The sequence below is a fragment of the Condylura cristata genome, unplaced genomic scaffold (assembly GCF_000260355.1).
Source record: "Condylura cristata isolate star-nosed mole 26May11 unplaced genomic scaffold, ConCri1.0 scaffold00013, whole genome shotgun sequence".
NCBI lineage: Eukaryota > Metazoa > Chordata > Mammalia > Eulipotyphla > Talpidae > Condylura > Condylura cristata.
The window spans coordinates 32066381-32091364 of record NW_004567114.1 but is presented as its reverse complement, the minus strand read 5'-3'; positions in this window follow the sequence as shown (position 1 = coordinate 32091364).

The following is a 24984-nucleotide window of genomic DNA, read 5'->3' as shown; positions in this document are numbered from 1 at the left end:
AAAAAAAAAAAGCACATTCAGATTAGTCAGAATGATTTGAAGGACAGAAATAAACTAAAATATAAATTCTTGATATACATGGACTACAGTAAGACTTGGCATTCATCACCAGAATAGGATCCAACTCTGCCACGCCATGTGGGTCACCTGACTGGCTGGGAATTGAACTCGTGTTCAAGCTGCTGCTGTTAGCTTTGGACACAATGCAGGGGTGGAGGATGTGTTAGAGAGTAGTGTCAGAGTGGGGGAACCTTAAATAGCCACATCAGTCCTAATGCAGCATGGAAGCATTTGAGTGATTGTCCAGCTGGTTATTTTATTAGCTATGCCTATGCTGCTGTGAACATTCACTGGGCAGCATATAGAAGTAATTATTTTATAATATGCTTTGGAGACAGTAAAGCCTGTCTCTAACCAGACTTTCTTGGAATTCACCTAATTTGTGGGATGTTAGCAATCCCAAGATGGTTGAAATCCAAGTTACAGAGATAAAAATTACAGTGATTTTCCTCTGAGTTTTTCCCAAGTAAATGAAATTTTAAAAATTTTCTCTTTCCTCTTGAGTTGTTCCCAAGTAAATGAAATGTGTTTGTTTTATATTTTAGGTTTTCAAATATGATTCACAAAACCCACTTTATCTCTGTACTCTGTGACTCAGATTGTTCTTAGTTAATATCATCTGTTCTCATTCTAATTTTCATTGCTATCTGCTTCAATTTTGGGAAATTAGTTTCAGTCAATTAGAGAGTAAATGTAAGTGACTACTTTTGGCTTAAATAGGAGCAGCATCTAAGGGAAATCTGCAGGGATTAAGAAATCACCATGCTACACAGAAGAGGCAGAATAGTGAAAGTACGTCCTGAGAAGAGCTAGCAATATTTTGCCAGAATAGGGAATTGCACCTTTCAAAATGGTGGGCATTCCCTGGCCTCTGCTTAATCCATTTCAGCACCCCTGTCCTACTTAGAAGGGAATCCAGCACCTCCCTCCACTTATGTCTCTATCAAGGGACAAAATTGTCAATGATATGAATACTTGAGCAACAAAACTCTGCAAAGTGTAGCCCTTTATGTTAAATAATCACTTCCCATAGAAAACTAAAACATATTTGATAGAGAAATACTCAAAAAAAAAGTACAGATCTCATGAATTCTCTAATTTGGCTTAATCTACATTGAGCCAAAGGAAGCTCAAAGATCCAAACATGTGACCATAAAGCATCACTTATTAAATAAAGTTGAATAGACATATGATATGGTCTTTGACATTCTTTTTTAGGGTGCTTCTATCCCATGTGTGACGGTGGCTAAAGGATAGTTTGCCTTGGTCAATTTGGCAGGAGATGACAAAATTTCATTTTTTTGAACATAGTCTTGGATAATAGATTTTGTTTTTTAAATAGGGAGGTAACCCTAGTTTTATTCCCTTAGTAGGAAATTTTCTGTAATATAAAACATAGGCACAAAAGAAGAGTCTTCTCTTACATTAGCTCCCTCTCCCTTTTTTAAAACAAAATACTACATGCCAAATTGCAAGGAAATTGTAAAAGCCCTAATTTTCCTTTTTGAAGTGTCAGTTGCCATGGGTGGCATTGGCAAGGGTAGATTCTATTTCACATACATACCCAGCCAGGTTTTCTCTGCATTGGTAGGCACATCTGGCATCCCTCTCGGGTCTATTTGAGATCCATAATTATTTCTTTACCATGTCAGTGATTTCAAAACTCTCTTTCCCACTATATTGATTCTCACAGACTTTTGTTTCTTTGTTGTTGACACACCATTGTAAGAAAAATAAATAAGACAGTACCTAATTCCATGGTTGAGATCTCTGCCTCCCAAATGATACTCATCAACAGGGAGAATGGTTCATAAGTAATGGACTGAACCAAATGATTCTAGTACCAAATGTAAGATAATTGCTTTTTAAAAAAGAAACCATTAATCTATTGTTCTATCTTTACTATTCCATGTGATCCAAGACCCCTCTCTCTAAGGACACTTTGGATTTTAATATTGTAGAGGAAAATTTTTGACAATGTCAGTAATTTGGAAAAAGACCACCCACTTAATTTGCCTCACTTCCTTTTTTTAATCTTTCTATTGGCAGGGAAGCCAGATTTGCAAACCAGCATCTCCCTTAGGCCTGGGAAGATATTTAGCCACAATGGAGCTGCCAACTCCTGACTCTAGAGGAAGAAAAAATGAAGTTTCTTTAACCAACTGGGCATGTTTAGGCTAAAGTAGGATGGTCTGGAGGTACACAGGCAGTCATCTGCTCTGTGAGAGCCTTAGAAATGGCCAATGCCTTTTCCACTGAGCTGTAGGAGGAGTCTAAGTGCAGCTGTAAGGTTAAAGGAAATACACCAGAAGTTAATCTTTACATGCAGGTGTTTTTAACAACAATATTTATAATGAAATTCAAATTTTAGGATGGAAAAATCTGAGCTCTCACTGTGTCTGAGTTTGGGGATTACGGGCTCCTGCCTGACATCAGTGGGCCATCCTTCCTTCCTTCCTCAGTGTGCCCAGAGAGTCATTTTGTGTATCCTGGGGAGTTCCTGATGTTCTACTTCTCAAGGAATAGTGTCTGCCCACAAGTTCTGTGCCTGTTCGCTCTCCATGACCTATAGTTAGATTGAGACAAGGAGCGTGGCACAATTTTGGAGGGGGGAACTATCATTCTGTCTCCTACCCCCTCTGTCACATGGGCACCATAAGGACAGTGTCCTTGTCCCTGGGTACACGGTAGCCCCCCCAACCCCCAAGAGCAGAGTCTGGTGCATATAATGGGAGTTCAATGTCTGTGGAATGAGTGAATAAGAGAAGACTTTGGGATAGATCATCAATGCTTCCTGGTGTGGGGCAGTCTTTAAATGTGGGAGTAATTCTGAGGAGGAGCAGAGCAGAGAGACCAGGAAGAATGGAACTGGTGTGTCGGAAAGGGAAAGATTTGAAGGGGCCATGAAGGCAGAGTAAGAGTTTAGTCATTGGAAGACTCTCCACAGAACAGGCATAGGGTGTGAATAATAGGAGCAGGAGTGGTCGGGGCCCGCAAGGAGATTCCGTCTTTGTTTATTTTCTCCACAGCCTTTCAGGACAGAGGAAGGTGTCTCAACCTTGGCCCCATTTGGGATGTACCTCCCTGTAACAGTTCTTGGAGCCAATACCAGCCCCCCTGCAAGCCCATCTCACAGGTGAGCAGAGAGGAATGGATCCCAGTTGTTCATCCCTTCACAATTCTGAGAACACACTCCCCACTTGTTCTCTCAAGAATTTTTATCCCCCTTTCTGGGCACCCAGCATGGTGACTACAGTTCTTGAAATTTTGTAGAAGAAAAGCTTCTTGTGCGTGGTCTTCCCCAATACACAAATCCCTGTGCTAGCCTTTTAAGCAGTCCAGGTATTCTTAGCAAATTAGGAAGAAGGAACATGCCAGGGAGAAAACATAAATAAGTATTTACATAAAGTAAGTTTCTAGGCTCTAGCACCTCTTTCTGATTTCCTAACATACTAGGTATAATTAAATAAACATAAACATTTCCAAACTATAAGAGTTGGAAAGCACCCAAAATGCTGAGTTCAACCCTATCTGTGTCTTCTGGGATCTTCAAATCCAACACAAGCTGCTACAGCACAGCTGCCACCTTGCTTGTCCATGACCTTGTTAATTAAACCACCACAGAAGCTGGTCTAGGGGCAGGACTGCATGCGACTGAGATAATTAAATTGAGGAAAATACAAACTGAACTGGGGCAAAGAGATCTGATTTCTTGCATGAGACATCCAAGGAGAGCGATGATTTGTCTATTTGAGAGATGAAATTAAATAATTCAGAAAATTAAGTGACACATCGAAATTCAACACCACCAATTTTCTCTCTGCAGCCTGCTGGTTAGTCTCCTGAGACATCCCTGAGATGTCCTAGAAACAAATAATTCCTGCATGTGCTGCCAACAGTGCTAACTTGAAGAAAAGAAATACTGTGTTTTACTTGTACAATAAAACCACAATTAGCTGAAGAGCTTGGAGAACAGAATAGCATGGTTACCTCAGGGTTATTGGGATCTGCTCTATAAAATGCTAGAGAATGTTTTATATGGTCACATGTGGTGCTGACCTTTAGGTCAACTATGTGCTGTGTCACAGCAGCCCCAAAAGGCTGCACCACAGACTGATTTGTGTGATATCAGCGCTATGTCCTGGTTTGTGCAATGACATTCTGTGTCATTCCCATGATGACAAAACTTCCTCACGATGCATTTCTTAGAGCATATCCTCATTGATAAGCACAGTATGACTGTATGGGTGTAACAGAGCTGACTATAAAGACCTAGAAGAGTATTTATGAGATGCATTAGACGCCATGAGCCCACTTTCCTGCCTCAGTAAGCAGAAAATAGAATTCCTCCTTTAAATATAAACATAAAAATTGAATGTATCATATAAATTGATTATTTTCAAGATTAATTGTATATCAAGGAAGTTGTCATGTTGATTTAATTAGTATATTATAAAAAGAATGTAAATTCCTTCTTAAAATAACAATAAATTACTCCTGATGGTAAGATACCCCACAGAATAGAAATAAGAGGATACAGGGTAAAATGGAACAAGAAGTTCTAAAAGTCACACTGGGTTGTGTTTAAGTGCTCAAAGGTACCCATCTAGCCCTGCTGTTCCTGTTCTCTCCCAGCACAGCCTAGAATATTTTCTGAAAATGATGGTCACAAGGAAAGGCATTTGTGCCTCCAGCCAGCACACAGAGATTATATCGCATGGCCAAGCAGTTTTTCACTTACCCTGGAAATGTTTTTTTGGTACTCAGATTCACGTATCAGTGGCTCTTTTGTAGTCTGTCAGAAACAACAGGAAAACGATCCATTGAAATGAGAGTTCTCGTTACTTAAGCTCCAGTGAGCCAAATTCTCCACACTACGCTTTGTAGAACAAGACATGCAAGACCAAAGGGTGATTTTCCCAAACTGGTCAGAAGGGAGAACCAGGCAAGGAACATGTGATGAGTTTAGTAAGAAGAATTATTCATAATTTGGTGCTGAAATGAATGACTCATCTTCTGGTGCATAGTTGCCACTTGGCATTCTAAGGAACTTCTTGTCTCTAGTAAGACAAATTCAGCTCATTGTTATTTCTATTGTACTTATTCTCATGGTTGTAGTTCGGTGTGTGTGCCATGTCCATGTCTATGTGTATGCAGATGTGTGGGTCTCTGTGTCTGTGTGGGTCTCTGTGTCTGTGTGTGTCTGTCCCTGTGTCTATATGTGTGCATGTGTGTTTATATGGTTGTGCATGTCTGTGTGTGCTTGTGTATGGGTATGTGTGTGTCCACCCTAAAAATATGAGTAGTAATAAGGTCAGGCCTGACGCAGGGGCAGAGCCACTGCTGGAAGCCAGAATTGCCAGCTGTCCCACTCTGAGTGTCTCAGGGAGTAAAGCTAATCTTTGGGGAGGTGGAGGAAAGTGCAAGTGCTCACTGGTGTCCTCCTGTCTCCTCGGGCAGCACCTTTTCTCTCCTCCCTGGTGATCCCCTGTGTCCTAGTTTCCCTCTGGGGCTTCTTCCCTTTCCGTGACCCTCCCCACCTCCATCACTCCCAGCCTCCCACCCCTCAAATGCACTTGTCCCACCCCTTTTTTTTAGAGGAGCCTGCTCTCAGCTGGAGAGCCTGTGGAAGGCGGTTTGCTAGAGCTAAGGCACAGTACGATTCTAGAGATTGTTAAGTCAGGTAACGTGCAACAACCTTTCCCATGTAGCAAGCTCAACTTTAAACGGCATTCCTCAAACAGTGTGCACTTCTCTTAACTCCTCCCATAAAAGGATCCAATGGTACATTTCTAGAAATCCCACCAGGGAAAAAGTTTGAAGGAAAGCTAGAAGTTTCCTGATATTCCTTAATTGTCACCATGCTAGGCTGACAAGCTGGAGCCTGTTCTGCATGCCCCAACATGAAGAGATAGCTGCCACTGTTCCGGGATTTATGATCCATTTGGCTAATGCTTCCCGGCTATTAAGTCTCACAACCAGGAGCAGCAAAGATACAGGCTGAACAGAATACAGTATAGCCGAGGTGGTGGCTCATGACTAAGCTCACTGCATTTTCTTTCTGGCTCACAGCCCAGTTTTTATCATGATTGTTGCAAAGTGGGTTCCAGAAATGAGGGCCCTACCTAAAGGAGATTCACAGCTCTGCTGACCTAGGTAGAGCTCGGCTACAAGAAATCTGTTTATTTTAATTGACTTTAAAATGACTCAAGTGCTGTTTACTGTTATGTTGCTTAGAAACCTCATAATTTTGACCTGGATCCAAGTTACAAATGGAACATTTGGAAAACTCTGAAAAAATGTTCTTGGAACGCTACCATCCTTCAGGAAACGTTCCATGTTAACTCGGCATCTCTCTCATGCATATGGACAAGCTCATAGCTGTAACTTAAGACTTTATTTTTGGTTGTTGGTGAGAAGAAATATTTTCTTCTTTTCCCCAAGTTCTTTGTCTCAGATGATTAAAACAAAGACACTTCCACTAAATCGGAGGTGTTGGAAAGAAATCTTTTACCTTCCTTTCTGACATTTATTCTCCCTAGGGAAGAAGAGAGCCCAAAACCAGCGAACCCCACATGAGGCAGGGTCAACAATGCCTCAGCAACAGCCGTCCATGTGTGTGGCCTATTTCTTGCTGGCCTCCTCTGTCTAGGGATATGGACTGCCTGCCTGTACCTACCTCGCCTTCACCCTGCAGGGATTGAGGTCCGTGCTTGTTCAGTGACTGATAAATGCAATTTAAGGCACAGAATTTTTTATGAGAAAAAGAAAGATTGGGTTGATAAATGCAATTCAAGGCACAGAATCTTTTATGAGAAAAAGAATGTCCTGTAAATATATCTGCTGATGGATGTTTGTGAGACATATTGAGGTGATTACTTTGCAATATAGACAATTATCAAAGCATAATACACTACAGTGGAAATGAATACAGTGTTGTAACAATTACACCTCAGCTTTAAAAGAAGTAAAAGTCTCTTGGGCCCTCCCTGGTCCAAGCTACATCCTCTGCATTATGTGCATCCTCTTCCTAAAACTCTTCCTCAGTCTTCCCAGAACTTGAGAGAAGAAGAATATGATTCTCTCAAGTCCAATAGATTAGTATAATGCATCATGGAGTAGTAGCATTTTTACACCTGGAGGAAATCTTAGAGTCCATGATAGATAATTCCCTCAGGTTCTGTGAGCACACAAAGCCATGGAAGCAGGAAGCTAACTTGTCCAAAGTTACTCAGGTACTTAATGACCAAGGAGGGATGAAAGAACTCAGTCTCTAGATTTCAGGTTTGGTGATCTTTCCATTCCTGCTAGTTTTGAATAGGGCCAGCCTCTGTCAGAGGCACTTGAAACTTTGTATCTGACTCCTACTCCTACCAACACCTTGGGGGAATTCAACACACAAAAATACCCCTTTAGCAGCCAGATCTCTCAATTCTGACTTTCTTCATCTCCAGTGAGACTTTGCCAACACCTTACTTGAGCCCATGGCTGTCAAGAGTCCTACACAGGATATTGTCATTAGTTAAAACTTTCACCTCCCAAATCGCTAACAAATAATTTTATTTTCTTCCTGGTCTCTTGGTCACTCTTCTCTCTAGTTAAATCATCACCATTGCAACTATCCAGTAAGAGACCTCCAATGACTAATACTTTCTCTTCATGTCCTGCACCTTTTTTCACTTTCTCAATCTTAACTAGATTCCAGAGCCGTTGATTTCCATCATCTTATTCATTCCCCTAAACTTACTGACCTTCCACATTTTCCTTCACCCTGACAGCACAACCTGAAATGAATTTAACTATTCAGCACTCCCTGAATACCAGCAGATGAATATTGCTCAAAATCACCCCACCACGAGATCTGTACCTCTGTAAACCCAGGTCTCCAGCTTCCCCTGTGGATCAGCAGAGCCCCTGTGTTCCTCTGGCTGTTCCATTCTCATATCTATGATGGCAATCTAAAAATCTATCCATATGCCTTCCACCTATGGATCCCATCCCCCTCAACAACAGACACTTCTGTGTTGAGCTGGAATGTAAATCACTAAGTAAGAAGTCCTCGACTGCATAGCTGTCTTTCTTCTCTGCTCATCATGATGCTGGAGGCAAACCTCAAAGTCAGCCCCCATATCATGCTCAGGAGCCCGGTTTTCTCAACTCTTAAACAATTCTAAGCAGGTGTTTTATTTTCCCTGAAGTCCCACAGCACACAAGGAATTCTTGAGCTCTTCACATGCCTTTCAGAGTGGCTTATCCTTGCTGCAATGAAGGACCCTCACTATTATATTGAGAAATTGATGACATCATTAATCTGCTGAATCTAATCATCCCACTATATTTTTTGCATTGACTATTTTAAAATAGTTATTACATCATCCTTCATTTTTGTACAATGTTTGATTTCCCTGTGAGATTCCCACCACCAGTTCACCTGTACACCATCACCATAGTCCCTTGTGCTCTTCCCACCCCTATCCTGATCCTTCTTCTTTCTCCTCCCCTACAAAAGATCTCAGGTCTATAGTTTCCTGATGACTTTGATTTCAAACTACTAAAAATGCACTTCAATATGATCTAGCAATTCCACTCCTAGGGATCTACCTAAAAGACACTAAAGCATTAATTCAAAAGGATACCTGCACCCCATGTTTATTGCAGTACAATTTACAATCGGTAAGTCATAGAAGCAACCCAATGCCCAAAAATAGATGACTGGATCAAGATGTGGTATGTTTACACAATGGAATATTACTCAACAATAAAAAAGGATAAACTCATGACCCACTACATATTTTTTATTGTTCAAGACAGTCTACCTTGGTCCAATAATTCGCAATCAAACTTGTTGTTTGTGATTCACTGACTGGTCTTTTATCTTGGATTTCCTGTAGGTGCTGGTCATTTTTCTCTCCCTAATTTTCATCTCCTTTTATGGCCCCAATAACCATTTATGTTTATAATCAATATTATATATCTAGACCAGAACATTCCTCTAATCGCTAAACATATAGAATGTCCAATTACTAAATATCTCCTCCTGGATGACTCACGGGTAACTAAAACTCATCTTCCATAAGTAAAATTATCCTCTCCTGCCCCCTCTCTGCTGAAACTCACATAAACCTGTTTCTCCTGCAAGGTTCCCTAGCTTAATAAGCCTGAAATTTTGGAGTCATTATATCTTTTCCCTCATCCTTATCCTTCATATTAAATCAATTATAACAATTTGCTATTTCTACCTTCTAAGTATTTCTAAACCATCTATTTTCCTCCATCCTTACTGTCTGCTATAGCCAAGCCTCCAATATCTTTGCCTGAAATTTCCAATAACCTCTTGGATCTCATCCTCTTATCTCTACACTTCCCCTCTCTAATGCATTATCAACTTCACAAATTTCCCCGGGAAATTTGTAAAATGAAAATTTGACCATGCTATTCTCTGCTTAAACTCTCAGAAAGTCCAAACTCATTATAGTTAATCATAAATGTCTCACATTAATTCTGCCCTCAAGCAACAAGAATAGCAGCAACCATAATCTTTTTATTTCATTTGTTTGGTTCATTTATAAAATTCTTACAGTGCTATGTTCTGGATAAGTATTTCATTTACTCTTCCCACCCCCACCCCCCAACCAGAAAGAAACTACTTTTCTATTTCCTTTCGCTTACAAAACAAAACAAAAAGCAACAGGGGTTTAGCATAAACAGCAAGAATTTTTCCCAGGGTTACCCAGCTAGAAATTGAATCACTAGGAATGAAGCCCAGGTTTGCTCCATTTCAGAACAAACTGAATTATAAATTGCCACTTAGTATGACCACAAGCCCCTGTGTGATGTGGTCTCTCCTCACCATTCTAGCTTCATTTCAGGAAACTCTTCTCCAGGTTAATTATCCAGTCATCTGTTCCTCAGATATGTAACCCTTCCTCACTATATTTTTCTGGCTGGAACATTCTCTCCCTGCTTCTTTGAAAAGTTCAGTCATCAGGACTTTCTGATGCAGTACCTCATGAATATCACCAAAGACCCAGGTTCTTCATGCTCTCTGCTTCCCATCCAACTTCTGTTTCCTGCTCAGCTAGATGATTCCTCTCATAGGTGTGAGGTGATTGCCAGGAGGAGAAACAAAATGCTTCCTCTTTCCCATCTGGTTGACGAGAGAATTGGTGTCCTCCCTCAGCTAAGGATTAGCATTTGTTCTCTCAACTTGCTTAGGCCAGTTGTGTACTGCTGAGCAAACAATTGTCACCAAAGATATGCCACATGTGACAGGAGGTATGAAAGTCCTTGTGTGCCTTAGACCAATTAGCATGTATCCAGGAACAGAGACTGATTCTCAGATTGGATTGCTGTGATGCCATGGTCAAGGGACAGAATAAACTCTGGTGTGTCAGCCAAATAGTCTCAACAGCACCTGTTTGTTAAGCTAAGTCCCAATGATAGCTCAAGTTTTTTTTGTTTTTTTTTTAAAAAGAATACATTCAATGTATATTTTTTTGATTCCAGACACTGAGGCAGGCACTAGGTTTACTAAGGTGAACAAAACAAACAAGGTTAGTTTCTGTGGAGTTGAGAGCTTGATAGGAGGGACAGAGGTCACCTGCAGACCAATAAACATATAAGAACAATGTGTGGTGGGTGGTTTATGGAAGAACGGGTTACTTTGAGAACCTGTTCAAGGGCCACCTTGAAGAAATGCTGTTCAGCTCAGACATGAAGGATGAAAAGAAATTAGCCAAGCAATGGGAGAAAGAAGCAACAAGCTGTAGCAAGCGGAACATCCCAGGGTTACTAAGACAGTCACTTCATTTCACTGATCATTTGCTTCTTTAGTTTTCCATTCCAAATGATATGAACATCTGTGGAGACTTGTAAGATAATACATATTTTTGAGGCCTGTACAGGCTTACCTTGTTTTATTGCCCTTCACTTTATTGCAACTCACAGATACTGTGCTTTCGACAAAGTGAAGGCTTGTGCTCTGCATTGAGCAAGCCCATTGGCAGCATTTTCCCAAAAGCAAGGAGCCGTTCCTGTCTCTGTGTCATATTTAATTATAGCACATACTTTGTTGATTTAAGAATAATACTGTTACTGCACACTTAATAGATGACCATATAATACAAACGTAATTTTTATATATGATGTGAAGCCAAGAGCTTTAAGTGAGTCACTTTGTTATGCAGTTTGCTTTATTGGGGTGTTCTGGAACTCAACCTGCAATATCTCTAAGGTATGTCTGTATTGTATCAATGTAAAGGTATCACTTAACAGTAGGTACAAGGGAGAAAGGAAGCCAGAAAGTCAAGGATGGCGAGGTAGCTAATGTCTCACTTATGAAACTTGAAATACTGATTAAATTGATTGACGTAGTAGTGAAAGTATAAATAACTTATTTAAAAAAAAAAAAACTTCAGGTCTAAGATAGCAAAGTAGGCACAAGCTCTGGATTTTTGTCCCTTCCTAGTTTCAAAGAAGTACAAATAAAGAAGCACTGAGATAAGGAAAGTTGTAAACAGAAGAAAGACCCCGCTGTGGGCTGGAGGCCACCTGATGCCACAGTTGACGCGATAAAGATGTTAGTTGTTCCTAAGAGGACGTCTTAAAGGCTCTATTCATAAACGTTTCTCTGCTTCCTGTCAAGTATAAATAAAGAAGTGAACAGAGTGCCCTTTTCAATTATTCTCTCCCTCTTCCCCCCGTAATAAATGCCTACAACGAAAGCCAGGTAGGAAAAAGCTACCCTTGTTAATTGTCTTGTGTTTCATCACCACAACCCACTGCCACTCATCTCTAAAGTAAAAGAAACCAGGGATAGTTCCTGTAAACACTTTGAAGTGTCCAAATTATTTAGTAACTTCATCTAAAATGGAATATTTGAATGATGTTGCAATCTACAGTATTTTGCAAAGAAAGTTTTGAAACAATGTATTTTTTATTAGCAGAAATTTACTGAGCCAACAAAACCTGATAATTTAAAGCTTGGTGTTGTTTGGGGGGAAATTGGAAAAATTCTTCCAAGTAGGCAGTGGGGTTTGCTTCTCTCCTACTTGGCAGCAAACTGCAGGCAGTACAATGTGAACCCACACTTTTGGCAATAGCTGTAAGATAACATAAGTCCTAGGTGAGGATGTTTAGAAGTCCCATCCATGGAAAATATGAGAGGAGTGAAATCGTCCAGCAGGAAAACTCAGCTCTAAAGCACTTTGCTGTCTTTGGTTGGCCTCAGTTTCAAGCCTCCGCCATTTTCAATTAAAGTGAGGCTCATGCAGTTGCTTTCAGAGTTGTCAACAGAGTGATAAGATGATTCGATTCATAACCCAAGGGAGGAAATGGGCAAAGATGACTTTTAGGTATTTTCTGTATCAAAAGGTTCAGCTGGCACTCTGGCAAGACAGGCTTAAGTTTCTTGTGTGGATTTTATCCCACCTAAGTCTTTAAAAAGTCTGAGTTAGTCTCTGACAAAGTTCCAACCCCAGCTCTGGAAATTTTCCAGCTTTTAATCATGGGAATAATAATAATGCCTATTAAACAGGGTTGATGTAAGATCAGATCAACATTCTGGACACATTGGTACGTTGTCCCTCTTACCTATATCTAGATCCTTTCCATCACGTTTAGGTTTTTTATTCTATGAAGAACTTTTTGTAAACACAGAGGAGAACACCACATGAAGATGGAGAAGTGGTGTGTCTACTAGTCAAGGATTGCTGGTAACCACCACAAGCTAGGAGAGAGGTATGGCACAGATTTTCTCTCAAGACTTCTGGAAGAAATCAACCCTGCTGACATCTTGATTTCAGACTTCTGGTCTCCAAATCTGTGAAAGAATAAACTCCTGTTTCTCTTAGTCACTAAAATTATGGTCATCTGTCACAGCAACCCCGTGACAAAAAGAGCATTTCACATAAAAACTGAAAGTAGAAATTTTGATTTACTTGTTTTGCTAATTGAGATATGATGTGTACATTACACACTTCTCTAAATGAAAATTAGGTGCAAAACTTTGCACTTATAACAGGCTGATATTTTCATACTCTCAAGAAATGTTGAAGATTTTTACTTTGTGATGTGTTTTTTCCTTTAAAAAAAAAGTATGGGGGCCCTCCCTGGTGGTACAGTGGGTTCAAGCACAGCACTGAAAAGCTAAAGCCACTTCCACATGAGTTCGATCCCTGCCTGCCCCAGAGGTGACCACATGGCGTGACAGACCTCTCCTGACCTGCCTGCTGCTCCCCTTATCAGTGTACTTCGTAGATCTGCCTGTTCTGCTCCCCACTCTGTCTCTGGTGAAGCCTCTCGCCACCCCTGAGCCTCTGGCCTGTTCTGTATGCACAAATAAATAAATCTTAAAAAAAAATGTATGGGCATACATATCAATCACTGAAACTTTAACATTTTACTGATTTACAAAAAGTATTGAGTGTGTCTTTCAATGACCAAGAATCTGTTCCTTGGTTTGGAATGATATGTGAATGGAAGTTTGTGATATTTGATTGCAGGAGGTTAGTAAGATCATCATCTACTGTGATAACTTTGAATATTATCTGTCCCTGCCAACTGTCCCTCTGCAGTTGATAACAATATGATCTTTTCTCCCATCTCTGGAGTAAAACCACTAATACATCTATGCAATTCTTTTAGCCTGCATTGTTTACCGGCTTACAGGGATCCTTGCCACTCTTTTTGATAGTCTCACACCCTCCACCCTCCAGACATGCCTTTCGGATTTCCCATCTACTGCTATATGCTCTGTGGACTGACATTTTCTTCCTTAGTTCTACCTTAAAATAATTTTCAAGGTCTCATCCTCAGTTCAATTTCACAAGTATTTTGAGCACCAGCTCATACCATGAACACAATGAGTGATTCTGGAGAGGCAAAGAAGAATAAGATCCTTATATGATGAGAAGGCATAGAAATGAACAAGTAATCTACTCTGTACGTACAAGCTACAATAAAAGTGTGGACAAGTGACTCACCCATAGAGCTGCAGAGGATGATGTAGCAAACTCTGTCTTCTCTCTTCACCTTTTCTTCCAAGTGTCTTCATTTCTTTGTTTCATCTACAAGAGATGGAGGTTCACCAAGTCAGATTCCAGCAGGGAAAGTTATTATTGTGTTACTATAATAACACATGTGGAGCACTAACAGACAAAAGAAGTATCTCACTGGGATGAAGGAGCAGGATGAGTTCCATTTTCCTTAGTCATTTATGCTATATTAAGAGGGCATAAATATTGCAGAAGCCATGTAGCTCCTGGGCCCAGGAATGGCAAGACCATCAAAAAGATCACCACCATCAAGTATGGGCAAATCTCATGGATTTGGCTTGTGCTTTATCTTAACCAGATCATCCCTTCTATCACTCAGAAGAGCATTCCTCTTCATCCCCATCTGCCTGAAATATCCTATAATTTTATGCTCTGCCAACAGCTCTTTTGATTTTATATTTTCCTTATCTCCTCCCCAGTCTAGCTGGGTTGCAGGGTGTGCTTGTGATTGTGAAATATATAATAAATAACAAAAAAGAGAAAGACATTGAGAAAAAAATAACACTATGCTGAGATCCTTTGGAAAAAGTAAAAGAATTTTGAAGGTGTGAAGGCCAAGGGCCTGAGTATTTTGCCCAGATGATAGTCCTTAAAAACAAAGAGAAAGATAACTATGAAAATACTAAGTTAAGCATTAGCATACCAAAAAATATTAAAAAAAAAAAACTCTAGTAGATGAAATTACAAGGACTACAATGGTAAGTAAAACCAGCAGCTACTGTTTCATATGTCTTCAGAACCAGAGGTGTTTATGACATAAGCCGTGCTATGGGGATCATGTCCTGTCTCAGTGGTTAACTGTTAAGCTCAACTCAAATCTAAAGTCAGTAAATAAATTGGTCCTTGGTATAATTAAGATAACATCAAGGAGCAAATTGTCTCCATAGTCTCTTAACACAGTAGTTAAGGAACACTGTCATTATCTGCAAAGAGGATTTGATTTAAAGCTACCAAGTTTGCAAACATTTTAAAGCAGCAGTAACTTGCTTGGTTTTCAAACAATTCCCTCTATAAAATGGGATGAAGAAAGAGGTGGTCCATTTTTTCTATAAAAAAGACATGTTTTGGGCCTTCCTTGGTGGTACAACGAGTTAAAGCACAGCACCGTGAAGCTATCCAAGGCCACTGCAGCACGTGTTTGATTCCCAGCCAGGGAGGTGACCCATGTGGCACAGCAGACCTCTCTGACCTGCCTGCTGCTCCCCTCATCAGTATACTTCAGTCGGCCTGTTCTGCTCCCCACTCTGTCTCTGGTGAAGCCTCTCAACCCCCACACTCTGGCCTGTATCCCAGATCTTGTATGCATAAATAAATAAATCTTTAAAAAAAAAAAAAACAAAAAGGACATGTTTCTAATCGGGGAACCCAGGACATTTTAGGCCATGCTAATAGAGCGAGCCAAAGGGTCAGTGTCATCATATGTCATAGTGTCATATGCCATAGTGTCAGAGTGGCATAGATGTCTGCTCCTCTGTGAACATTTTCATTACTCTCTACTGCAAGATAGGATTAATGTTTCCTGTGACCCTTATCTGGAGCTCATAAAATTTATATTATTGCACATAGCTCACACTGCTGTAATGGTTTTGTTTTGACTTTTTTTTTTTTTTAATGTGTCTGTCTCCACAAACTGGATTGTAAACTATTTAAGGGCAGAGACATTTTGCATCATTTGCACTCTGTATTTTGCACTCTGGCTTGACCTTGTAGCTGCCTGATGAACTAATGATACTAAACTTGACTCAAAAAAGGACTCTGTGTTCTCCAGAGAATGTTACTGGCACAGGAATACTCCAAGTTAAAGAATATGCTTGCTTTTTAGTCACTGGAACTCTGATACCCAATCAGGAACCATGTCTAAAGTAAAGCCAGGTATCCTGACAGGACGTTAAATCCAGTGTTCTGGGTTTTGGGAATCTCTCCCCACCCCTTGCTGTCTTTGTTAACTCTTGGTGATTGCTTAATGGTCTCCAGATGTTTTCACTTCCAAGCTTCTACATTTTTTAATTCATGTACTAAAAAACATTGACCGGCTTATAAGGAAGTTGTTTTTTTTTTTTAACTTTTAAAAAGATTTATTTATGTACACAGAACTGGGGAACAGGCCAGAGGTGCAGGGGCAGTGAGAGGCTTCACCAGAGACAGAGTGGGGAGTAGAACAGGCAGATCGACAAAGTACACTAATGAATGTGCAGCAAGTGAGTCAGGAGAGGTCTGCTGCGCCATGTGGGTCACCTCTGGGGCAGGACTCGAACTCATGCTAAAGTGGCTTTAGCTTCTTTTGCTGTGCTTTAACCCACTGCACCACCAGGGAGGGCCCAGAAAGCATTTTTAGCAGAATTACTTCTTACATTCACTTCCCAGTTTTGTACCCCTGACACCATCCACGCTAGACAGTCTAATGTCATTGGCTTTCTGAGAATTCCGTCAACTTATATTCCAGAGTGACCCAGAGTTCCCTTTTTCTTTCTCATCTCCGCACAACCATCCATCCTGGGGTTTGTCAGCAATACCTTTCTACTTTGCTTACTTTCAGACACACTGTCCATCCCAAAAAAATCCATGAACTTGAGATTTCTATGGAAAATCACTGACCTATCCCAGTCCATCTTTCTATGGGAAATATGATAGAAGAAATGACTTTTTTCAATCCCCAGTGGCCCAATAGAAAGCACCCCACCCCACAATAGAATGTCTAATTGTCCTGATAAAATCAAGTTCACTTAACATATTTCAGTCTGGATGTTTAGCAGAGTGCTGGCCAAGGCTTGAAGAAAAGAGCAGAGGGCCAAAGGCAATGAGCTCAGGTCGCATCCTGGCACTAGCTCTGTAATCTTGGCCAAATGACTTGTTTCTGGCACTGTTGATTTCACCAGACATGTACTTAAGCTAAGCAAAAAATAAATAAATAAATAAATGTACCGAACCTGTGCTGAAGGTACTTTTATATAGTATCAAAACCTGGGAAGTGTGAGACTATACCCAACTTGAAATCTCATGTGTTAGGCGGCCGTGATTTCATAGATGATGGCAAAAACCTGGGATCGCTGGGTTAGTGGACCAAAGGCTTCAGTACCGTAACATAGCAAGCAGCCTGGGAACCCGTGTCTCTCCGTCAGTGCTTTTTGTTTCCAGTTTGCATGGTGATGACACAGAAAGATCCAGAAGGAAGCCACCACACAGGCAGGACCCCTGAGTTTAGGGAACCTGAATCTTCTAGAATGGGCATTAATTATCCCTGCCTTTGTCCCAGAGGGAGGTATTTTTATTTCCCAATGTTGTTTGCTACACAAATATCATTGACAAGATGGTCAGAGCAAGAGGTAGTCAAGGCCTAGTTCATGAGATTTGCAAAAATGCGAGATGCCCATGGAACCTTGTCTCCCAGAATTTGGCACACTTTATATGAAAGTATATCACACAAATATATCACTTTGCTTGGAAAACAACTTCCAGAAGGTTCACTTGTGGCCTTTCTTAGAATTCAAATTTAATGCAAATCATACCATGCTTTTTCCTTTAAGTTTCCCACTTTATTTGTTTTCTCAAGTACTACTGCTATCTCTATTAAATGTAATTCATGTTGTATTAGCATCTGCTTTTACTTCAGGTTCTACTGTGAACCAGACACTGTCCTTGACCTATATTAACCTCATTTTATCTTCAAAAATACTACTGGTAAGTATTATTTTATAGATGTTGGAAACTGAAGCTAAATTGAAGGTTCCTCTCCTCCCTAAAGCCATGCTTGCCTGCTAACCGGTATGGCTTGGTAGCCAACAAATCCGTTGAATGAGGTGGAGTGGCTTGATGCCTTAGGAAGAGCACTGACAAAGCTCACCAGGTGCTGCCTCAACACCTGGTGCTCTCATTGTCTTGGCCAGTGCCTCAGTTTTTAAGATGTTACAAGAAATTACTAAGAAGGATATGAAGAGGCAGGTTCTTAAACCCTAATCCAAGAAACTGATTAAACTAATCTTTACTGTGGCACAATAATCTCTATTTTCAACAAACTCCTCAAAGTATCTAAATATAGACAGTCCTTGAACCTTATCTGAGAAAACCAAAACTACAAGCTATGAAGAGAATAAGACAATGTTCCTGTGATATTGGCACTTTAATAAGAAATATTTACTTGGTCTTTATCCCTGTTTCTGGCACAGAGCTCCTAAACCCCTTGGAATTTCCTAAGGGACAGAGTTATAGAATTGTCTATTATTATGCAAATGAGGTCATTTTTGGACCTAATGGGGGTGTTTGCCTGTGGGATGATCTTGGGATTAGAAGGTTGGAATTCCCACTTCACCTTCCATTCCTCCCAACTACCAGATGGAGCTTCATCACCAACAGCCCTGATTTAATCAGTCCAGCTTGTGGGATGAAGCCTTCCCTAAAACCCCCAAAGGACAGGTTACTGAGAGCTTCTAGTTTGGTTGGACACCTTCTGGGATATTAGGGCAGCATGGTGAGCAGCATGAAAGCTCCACTCTTCCTTACCCCCCACCCCCACCCATCTCTCCCATCTAGCTATTACTGCGATATAGTCTATTTCGATAACCCAGTTATCTAGTAAGTACAAGGTTTCTCTGAGTTCTTTGAACCACACCTGCAAATTCATCAGACCCAAGGTTTGATGGTTTATGGCTATCTGGTCAGCTCAGGGACTATCTGGACTTCTCTTGGTATCTGAAGCAGAAGCAGGGACGTGGTCTTGTAGCACTGAGTCCTCAACCTGGAACCCAAGGAAGGGTCGTTGGAGCCTCCAGCCAGTAGCCAGGTGATCAGAAGCACAGTGTGATTGTGTGATTGTGACACACAGTGATTTGTGATTGGCACTGATGTAGAGAGCAGTTATGTCGAACTGAACACTTCATTTGTGGGACCCAATGCCAAATCCAGATATATAGTGTCATAACTGTGTTGAATTACAGGATATGCAAGTGGAGAATTGCTCGCTGGTGTGGAGAAACACACACAACATTGACATCACTGACCAGGTTCCTCTTAGTTGCCACTCTCAAACAAATAACAGTTTTACAAATGTGAGCCTTATTCACTTGAAGAGCTACTAAAATGTTAATCAGAAGGAAACATGAAAAAAGCAAAAATTAGCCATCTGTGAGATTTAACTAGGAAAAAAATAGGAAAAGATATTATCCAAAATATGTTAAAACAGAAGTGATCGTAGTGGCTATTTCAAGTTCTAAATTAAGGATTCTAATCACTGGTCTATTCATAAGAAAAATTCATTTCACACTTCTCAAAGTTTCATGAGAAATAGTGAAGACAGCCAAGCCAGAGAAATGCTGTGAGCCTCTCTGAAACTCAGGAAAGTGGAAATAATAAAGTCAGCTTCTTAGGATTGCCATAGAGATTTAAATTATTTTTCAAGTGCTTAATATAGTGTCTGTGCAAAAGCTGTATAATTTTTCAAGTCTGTCTCTACTAGATCTGAATATAAATCATTGATATTTCATATGTGTTTTACAAATATAGTGGCTCTAATCTAGAGAAATGAGACAATTATTTTATTGTAAATGAAGAATATAGGTAGAAAAAAAACAATGGCAGCAAAACATTTCAGGTTGATATTTAAAGGATTTTTGACATTTCCTATCTGAAAACTGCTACCCATTTGCACTTTGATTTTCGCCATTTTCATCCTGCCTGCAAATTTCTGAGCTAAATAATTCCTTTCACGCCCTCTACCGGATATTTGAAGTTAAACATAATTACCATCGCAGTGTGCCTGAAATAGGAAAACGCATGATCTTCAGAACTTTCATTTACAGTTTTTTAAAATTAAAATTCAGCTACATTGGCTTACTGATGTCAGAATTTCTTTTCTGGGTATCAAATGCAAATTTCAGAGTAAGCAAGTCTTTTTTTAAAAAAAGATTTATTTATTTATGCACGCAGAACTGGGGTACAGGTCAGAGTTGCTGGGGCTGTGAGAGGATTCACCAGAGACAGAGTGGGGAGCAGAACAGGCAAATCAGTGAAGTACACTGCTGAGGACAGCAGCGGGCTGATTAGGAGAGGTCTGCCACGCCACTCCAGGGTGGGGATCAAACTCATGCTGCAGTGGCTTTAGCTTCTTAGTGCTGTGCTTTAACCCGCTGCGCCACCAGGGAGGGCCCCAGCTAGTCCTTTTATATAGATGTCTCTGAAATCAAATAGTTAAAAGGCAAGGGCTTGTTTTGCTCACTCCAGGAAGTTGCATCATCCATCCCAGCCAGCCTTCTAGGCCCTTCAGGCCCTCTGCAGGTCCACCTGGGTGTAGAGCTGTCTGAGTTATCTGTGGCCTTCAAGCATCACTTTCATGGTGTTACCACATATTCATCAGGGTCAAGGAAACCAGTAGAAAGGCTGCCATCATCCAGCCTGTGGTTTTGTCCTTATGTAGCAATAACAGGTGAGATTTAAGGAACACATATGTTAGGTACACATGAATTACTTCAGTTACTCTTTGTAACAGCCTTAATTTATACAGATTGGGAGACCCAGAAACTAGTTATTCCCATAAGACCTCATATCTAGTTAGTGCATGAGAGAGCTAGAATTCAAAGCAGAGCTGACCAATACCAAAGTTATATGCCCACTGAAATTCATCAATGCTGCAAATCTAAGGACAAAGCTATGCAGTAGACTCTGGAGGAACTTCCAGCAGAGGAGCTGCAGAAGTGATTTACCCAAAGGAAGATCCAATGAGGAGGGCCTTATGGGAAGGTGGAAGGACTCCTAAGTTTGTTTTCATATAGACTCAGTCCCTCTCTGTTGCACCCTTTAAGGGGTTAGAGGAAGGGGAGGGGGGAACTTTTCTTTGAATTAGCTATGGTACAAATTTCATAAAAGCAAAGGGAAGAGGCCCAGACTCCTCTTTTTTTTTTTAATTTTTTTTTTTAAGATTTATTTATTTATACATACAGAACTGGGGTACAGGCCAGGGGCTCAGGGGCGGTGAGAGGCTTCACCAGAGACAGAGTGGGGAACAGAACAGGCAGATCGACAAAGTACACTGCTGAGGGGAGCAGTGGGCGGGTCAGGAGAGGTCTGCCACATCATGTGGTCACCTCCGGGGCAGGTGAGAATCGAACTCATGCGGAAGCGGCTTTAGATTCTCAGTGCAGTGCTTTAACCCACTGCGCCACCAGGGAGGGGCACAGACTCCTCCTTTTAACTACGAAATGATAAAGGAGCTTTAGAAAAAATTCCTGAGTCTCATATAAAAGAGAAAACAAATGTGTCAGTTGGTAAAATGGGGGCCTCTAGTGACTCAACAAAATCTCTATTTGATTGATATTATATAACTGCCTGGATATTGAGCGTGAAGTTCCATTAACAGCTAGTTCATAGGAGAATGAAAAACAACAATAAATATTTGTAAATCAGGAATACCAAAACAACATTGCAAATGGAAACATAACAAGTATGGTTTGGGGGAGGGTCCACAGGAAGAAAGCAGTTAACCTCCACTGGCCAGAAGGTCTATTGACATATATGCATTGCTACCAGTGTTTTATAAATTAACTTTGATCTCTCCATATATTATATATATTTATATTATATATATATGTATGTATATTTTACATCTTCATTTTGTGCATTTTTTCAACTCTGTTGTAATCCCCATGGACTTCCCACTATCACGTCACCCATGTGCCATCACCACCGTCCCGTGTGCTCTTCCCACCCCAGTTTTGATCCTATTCCCTTCTCCTCTCCTGAAAAAGGGAACCTTAACCTAGTTGTTAGTTGACTTTTATTTTTACTTTATTACAACTAAAACGTAATAGATCTTAAAGCTGATGTCATGGTAAACCTAGGGTCAGATTATAAATATACAATTATCTCAGGTACAGAAGTACAAATCGAGGGCCTTGCTTCCAGTTCTTTGATAGTCGACCATATTATATAAGATATGAGTTTGACTTGATTTAAAGTTCAGAAAGCTTCAAAGCATACTAGATCCGTATTGCTGGAAACTATGGATGGGTTGACAGATATCTACCAGAAGGTGGCAGTGTTGCTTTTACAAACATCTCAGATCAGAAAAGATTTTTGAATCCAAGGTTAGGAACTAGGTGAAGCTAGTTCTTGATTCATTCTATGCTTGATTCGTAGGTATGAGAAAAGAATGGACCCAGCTCTGCCTAGCAGTTCACCATCATAATAATACTCAACATATACAAACACTGCTTTTAAAGTACAGTCTGAGTTGAGAAATAAAGGACCTCAATCCTTAAGAAATTTGAAATATACTTGAAGAAAACTACTTTCATAAACGCATAAGAATTTTTCTTTTCATCTCAATTTTTCTTATTCCCAATCTAACTAGATGTTCCTGTCTCTTTCCTCCTCTGAGATTAAACTAGTTATTTCCTGTCTGACTACCATCTTTTTTCAACTTTGCATAACTGTATCTTCTTTACCACTTTCACTCGTTTGACTTGCAAGAGCTCCATACCACACATTTTTGGTGCTCGAAAGCGAAAAAAAGAAGTAGGAATAGCTCTTTCCCAGTGGAAAGGAAAGGAAGATTTCTCAGCTTTGTTTCCCAAACAGCCAAATAGCTCTGAACTCCAGAATCTGGGATGATGCTTGCAATTCTCCAAGGCCAACGTGATACTTCCCGCAGAAACCACAGCTGTCTACCCACACTTAACAAAAGGTTAGTAGCCAAGAATTTTAAAAGGAAAAAAGACTTACATTGTTTATATTCCCAACCTTAACCATTTCACCAGCTACTCCTCATGACACTCACCAACATGTTATGACAAAGAATGTCAATAAGCCAGAGCTTCTCAGTTTGTAAACAACAACAATAGTAATAGAAATTAACAGATAGTTTCAGGTCTTTCTCTCTATTTTGTTACTCAGTTTCAGTGAAATGAAAGTCACTGTAAGAAACTTGTATCTGTGTTTCAAGCCTCTAACTCAAAAAACTCATTAATATCAGTGTGTATCTCTGACACAACTTTGCATAACTCTAATACATAGCCCGAGTAGAAGGAGCAATTAGTTGTGTGTTCATCTGTCTTTACCACAGTTACAGACAAAAGAAATAATTGAATCAGCCTAGATACAGGCACTCAACATCCTTTGTTCTCTTCTCGCCACCACCTCTCAGGTTCAAGGCTGATTTGCTAGTTAAAGTTCATTGCTGAGAACACAAAAGCTGATGCTATGGAGGGGAATATGCCAGAAGCCAGGCCACTGGAGCCCTGAGTCTGCTCCATAATTACCCATTTTTCATGTCTAGTGTGCTCCAAAGTTAAATAGCTGAGACAGATAATACAAAGAGAATGTGACGGTGGTAAAACACAGCAACTATGCCATGGCTAAAATTAAGTCTTCATACCAATCATGCATTTTTAATGTGAACATTTATGGAAATCTTCTCTTATGTTTAGACAGTGTTTTTCTTCATTGGTTATTTATGATGCTCTGAGCTGGGAACATGAGCTAGAGGGGAAAGCCAGAGAATGGGATTTACTTACCAACCAGCAACCTTATCCTATCGTAAATAATAATGAAGAAAGCCCATGATGTCTTCTAGCTGCATTGTGATAAACTTAAAAAGAAAAAGAAAAAAAAACACATGTTTTTTTAATCTTCCCAGCCTGGAATTCCCTAATATGTAATGTCTGATGGTTCCTTTTCTCACTAGGAGACCTTTCCCATGTTGTTCTGTTTAATTGCACCATTTTATTATTTGGAATGTGAACATAGAAAAGAAAAATTGTTTATAAAATTGAAGAGCTAATAACTAAATGCTTTCAACCCAATGAAAATACCTGGAGTGGGGAGAGATGGAGGAGTTGTGAAATGATCTGGAGATTAACATACAATTAGTTCTGAGCTTGGAAAAAAAGGAAAGACCTGAGAACCCCAGCAGTGAAACCGACCCCCTAGTATGTTCAATTCTTTAGTGTGGAGGCACAGACCTCTCAAATGTAGTCTTTTATTTTGGAATGTGGGCTTGAAATTCCCAAGGAGAATATTAAAGGTCTATAGAGGAGGTTGCCTAGGGGATGAGTTCTGCAAACAACTCTTGTCAGTATAAAAATGAGTAACTAAGCCATGTGCTGAGGCTCAGGCTGGACCACTGTTTAATTGATTGTACCTCTCTTACATTAAGATAGTGTCCTAAACAGTCATCCAAAGAATTCGGTCATCTTCAAAGAAGCTAAGACTGTTCTTTGCATCTGTGTCCCAAAAGAACACATAATCCCCATTTCACACTTGGAATAATCTCTGGAAATATTGTGAGCAGACTTAAGACGCCTGGAATGAATAGAAAAACTAGGACCTTGTGAGGCAGCTTATTTCTGTTTCAGGAGATCCCGTGAGTCACTCATGACCATTCCCATGTCTAAAGCAGACTTTCAACATTTTAATTTTACAAAGCCAAGAGATTTTGCACCCATGGTAAGTACAAAGCAACAATCAAGACACAGAAAGGTTTTGAGTGGCTTCATCTGACAGTTACCATCCAGGAATGATAGCTTTCCTCCTGCCAGACTATGTCATGATTCCAGATACTCAGAGCAGGTTTGCTGATAAAGGTGAACTTCACTTAGCCCATACCTGACAGTTTGGGGCCATGCTGATTCTACCTTTTGTTGAGATCTTAACTCTTAAAATAGTAACTCCCTGCCCTGGACACCTTCTGAAGTGGTGCTTTGAACTGGAGGAGAGCTAGATAAGAAGGGGTGAAGCAGTTACTGAACCCTGCCCATGATGTCATGCCTTCTGTAACAGCTCCGAATGGGACTGCCGCTGATTAGCTGGGCTGGATCAACAGGCGGGCTGTGGTCAAGCATGAGACATTTGGTTCAAAGAAATATTGCGTGTGCACTCACATGTC